Source organism: Chelonia mydas, chromosome 1, assembly GCF_015237465.2.
Source record: "Chelonia mydas isolate rCheMyd1 chromosome 1, rCheMyd1.pri.v2, whole genome shotgun sequence".
In the NCBI taxonomy this organism is placed as follows: Eukaryota; Metazoa; Chordata; order Testudines; family Cheloniidae; genus Chelonia; species Chelonia mydas.
Window position 1 is genome coordinate 299696199 of NC_057849.1, and position 5000 is coordinate 299701198.

Below are 5000 nucleotides of genomic sequence, written 5' to 3' on the forward strand. Positions count from 1 at the left end.
TTAACCTGAACTAAAACATTCTAATCCATGCTAAGTGCACCTGTTAAGGCAGAATGCTGCACTACAGAGAGAAATGACATAATTCTTTACCAGTATGCTTACAGTACATCAGAATTGCTGCATATACGCTTATAGTCACTTATAATAAATCTTACTTTCTGTCAATGATATAATCTCAATTGTCAATTTTATTGTAATAACATATTCAGTAAACAGTGTTAGTGACTCACCATATGATTGCTCTGTTTGCATTGTGTACTCCTATAGTTATTTTCTGGTTTGTAATATATACTGTATATCTTAAACCTGCCCTTGTTAATTTTCAAACAGTTACTGTAATCATAACTAATATCGTAAGTCATAATTATGTTTTAATAATAAAATGGCTAATTAGCTTTGACGATACTATCTTTTTTGCCACCAAAATTCTAAGGAATTTTTTTCAGAGATGATGATGAGCAAGCTTACTGAAGCAAATGTAGTATATTTCTGTCTGTTTAAGGAAAGATAGGTACTGTAATTCAGAACTTGAAGTTCAGCTTGCATGAAATATCTTTCAGCACAGTGCGTATTGACATTCTACATTTTAGAGTGAAAACTTCTTCATCTTTCAAACAACAGACACCACTCTTTACATTTTCATACAGTTGCGTTCATTGTACAATATATTGTAACACATTAAACATTTTAAAGGTACTTTGTGTAAAACAATTTCAGTAGTAACTGACCTAATTATTACATGTAATAGTATTCATTTACTTTACCTTTTTTTTAAAAAGTACTCACTGAAGTAATTTATACTTAAACTTAAATCATATCTTGAAAGACAACATGTTTTAGTTAAAACAACAACAAAATCTTTAAAAATCTTCAATGTGCTTTTACAATTTTTGTTCTGACACATTCAGCTATGTCCTTCATACTTGGCATTTTGATTTATTAGGCAATCTTAAGTATTAAAGACTTTTAGCATACTAGCACTCGACTTCACATGCATTGTGCCTGGTGTCAATGATGAATTAATTCCAGTAGAGCACAAAGTTACCATTATTTAAACCCAAATTTTCACCCTAACTTTTACATCATAATCAAGTTTAAAAAGCAGAATTCTAGCGAAGATATTATGAAGTATGAATTCAAGGTTACCTCAGAAAATTTTGCATAGTGTTCTATGTTCATGATATTCTATGTTTGTGTGTGTGCGTGTGCACGTGTGTGCATGTTTGTATACATATATACAGAAACTCTGTTTGATACTATACGATGTTGTCACTAACATTACTTTTAAAGAAAGGTTGCTGCTGATTGCTTTATATATGTTACATATACCTTGGTTCAAAACATTTGGATTTTAAAGCATGTTTTCTGAGTTGAACGAAAGTTAAAAATTTGTCACAATTTCACCCTATTTCAGCCTGGGGGAGGAGAGAGTCTTTCTGATTTCTAAAACTGTGGATGAGTTGTGAGGGCCATAATTCATTTCCATGTTTAAAGTGTCTGCATGTATTGTTATAAAATACAGTCATATACTGAATTTTCCTCTGCGTAATTCTGTGAAGATGGTGTCCTTTGCAGGGAAAAGAAAAATTAAACGACTTGTATGTTATAGTGTATTTTAAAACTAATACCTTACATTAGATGTGAATGAGTAAGAGTTCGATATTTTCTCAGCCAAAACACCCTCAGGACCACAGGGTCCAGGCCAAAAGTATCAAGAATTTCCCCCATATAAAAGAGTGGCATATCTAATTACAGGCATAACTTCTCTCAGAAAGAAGGACCCCTGGTGGTGTTTCAGGTATCTCACGTACTGTATGTATTCTTGTTCAGAAGTTGAGAACCTCACTTGAACATCACAGTCAATGCAGACCTGCAAAAATGTAAAAGCACTTTTGAAGTCACACAAGGAAATGAATATTTCACACTCTACAGTTTTACACCAACAAAACCTATACCTCTTAGGGGAAAATAAGACAAACAAGACTAGCATTCAGTATTACCCTATCATAAAGTAAGGAGGCCTAATTGAGCTATGTCTTTATATCCTGCTATTTGTACAAATAAAAGACCACATCTTGATGCAAAATAAACACAAAAGCACTGTTGTGACTATAAAAGGGAGTCATATACTAATTTATATAATAAGTGGTTGTGCACGCTTTATTCAAGATTATGGCTGCAAGAAATGGCATGAATTGCTGGGTGTGTTTAATGCTGGATTATAGCAATTTGAAACATGTCAAACACATGGCTAATGCCTCATGCTTCACTCATTCTTGCGTAAACCTGCATAGCCACCATCCATTATACCCTTGGTAACAACACAATTCTGCAAGTAAATATTGTTACACTAAGTAACCTTTCAATTCAAGTTGTTTAGGAAGAGAAATGCAATCTTGTGCAGTCAGTTCCAGTGTCAGTTTAATGTTTCAAAAGGGAAGTGGTGTAGAGAATAAGTATCTGTACAGTGACTTGCTGGTTTAAAAAAACACAGAAAACTTACAGTTTACTGCAGGGGTGAAAAGTAAAAGTGTATCTTCTAACTTCATAGGATGAGTGGGATTTTTTGATGTAGGTTATTCCCTAGGTATAATGGCAGAATTAAGAATTCAACATGCAGTGCAACCCAATGCTAAAATGATAATCTACACTTTCTCTTCCAGTGAGCACCACCACCACTTTTGTTTAAAATATCTAAAGGCAGAGCTTTCTGTCTTACCTTTAACAACAAGAGTTTTGGAATCACAGCAAAAGTGTGTGCATGTGTGTATATATGTGCATGCTCATGAATGAGAGAGAGAGAATGTGTGAGAGAGATTAAGGTGTGAGTATATAGGTATGCATGCGTGTGTGGATATTTTCCTCCCATCCTCTTTGGAAGTATTAAACTTTAAGTTTTAATTTTTGGTAATCAGTGCTCGAAAGATGTCAACACTTGTTTCTTTTGTATTAATTTATGATTGTTTTGCTAACATAAAAGTAAGAAAAACAAGTGCCTTGTTCAGCCTGCTATGAAGTTTGAGCTCAAAATTATCTCCACACCAATATTCTAAATTCTTGATAAATATTTTCAGCACTCTAATTGAAGGGGGTGGGACTGTGATGATATGCAAAGAAATACAATAAAATAATTATAAGGGTGTGTGAGAGGGAGCATTCTATACTCTCCTCTTTTAACTAACCCTTTTTTTTAGCTGACAGTAGTAAGAAGTGAAGGCATGAGTTATCCACCAAAACTACCCCATTTTGGCACTGCATGTTACAATATTCTTTAGCTACCTGAAAGACATTTTATTCTGAACATTAAATTCTAGGGATTTTTTTTCTTTTAGCTAAAGAAACGTCAAATCTTTCTTCTACTTCATCTCCAACTAAATTACGCTTTGTAATATTCATAATCTATAGTTGCCCTTCTCTCTTCATGTCCATGTTGGGCCAGAGCCTGTTGTTTTCTACAGCAAGGAGTACCATTACTGGGCATGTTTTGTTCAACCAGGGTCTGCTGGCTCACAGACACTTTAACTTAAAATGCAGAGCCTGAAATACACTCTAGGGCTTTGCAAGGATACAAAATCCACAAGGCATAAAAACCTTTGTTAATATGAACTGGAAGATGTTTAACCCCTCTCTTCTAATTGTAATGAAAGAGCCAGAGATGTGTAAACATAGGATTGTTGACTTTTTTTTAATTTTCAAACTATTTGCTAATGTTTGATTGCTTGATTAAATTATATTCCCAGCCCTTTTTTCCTTTTAATCCACATGGTTGAATATAGTGTAATATTAGAAATTTTAAGAGTTGAACCTGTCTGTTGGGTCAATCTTTATCTGTCTGAAGAGGGATTAACATTTGAAATTCCTGAGTCCCAAACTCCATTTAAAAATACAGTCCATAAGATGTTTTAAGTGGATTTCACTCTGATATATATGCCAAATGTGTTTATTGAAAGTAAATAATATAAAAATGATGCCTGCTTCCACAGTTGTGGAAGACCCGCATTAGAATTTTCATATAACTACTAAGGGCAATCAGACTCTTTTCTCTGAATATTTTAAACATTGTACATGTAAAATTTATGCCTAATTTGAATACTTATTAGCTGCCTAATCTCAGAAAAGAGTATTAGGTTTGTTTTCTTCTTGTAAAATTTATCACTATGTATATCACATTTTCCACGTCTATTATTTTTCTTAGTTTATGCTCAATAGAGTGTTTAACCAAGACTGTACATAAACACATCTGGTTCTGCAGTTGTTTACTATAGTTATTACAGCTGCCCTCTTTTATGTTAACTATGTTCATGTTTGTTTAATTTATATCCTGTTTATTCTTGACCAGAACATCCTTTAATAACTTATATTTTACTGTCTCAACTTTCTTCACACAAAATACACATTCACTTTTTATTTATCTTGGAAGTCCTCCTTCGTGTTAATTAATACTGCAGGTTGATTAAAATCATGTGAAAGTAGTTTGTTGTATTGACCTATTTTATGTTTTTTCATGATATGGAAGGATTTTGTACATAGTTGGAAGGAAGCGAGTAAGTTCAACAATATGTTAACAGGCTTTATTTCTTTAAGCAAGTTTGCTTAAACATATTATTTATCTACATATTGGTATCTTTATATACACACTTCAGCAAGATTATTTTGGGGATTCTTTCAGGACACTGTAATAATACGGGAAAGCGAGGTACATTTGACACCAATGGTACAGTATAGGACTTAGGTAGCTTTGAGAACAGAAATTGACCTTTCCATATTATAGATGAAAAGTGCACCTTGAAATTCTGGTTTGTAAGGGCACGTTGGTTCTTTATTTACTGCAAGGATTTCAACTGATCTTGGCAGGACATCTCATTGCTATCCTGAAAGTACAGTATATTTATGCAGTGAAAATGATAAAACATTTATTACTGTAGAGAAGGTAATATGCATAATTTATGCTGTTTTTAGCACAATCATTAGTGATATTCTTGATAGATTTTATTTCCAGC

General features: G+C 33.2%; 1 protein-coding gene across 19 annotated transcripts in view; it reads left to right on the top strand.

Moving 5' to 3' along the window:
* Positions 1-5000, top strand: part of FOXP2 (forkhead box P2) — a 548879-nt gene that overhangs the window by 313279 nt on the left and 230600 nt on the right. The gene's annotated exons all lie outside the window — the stretch shown is intronic.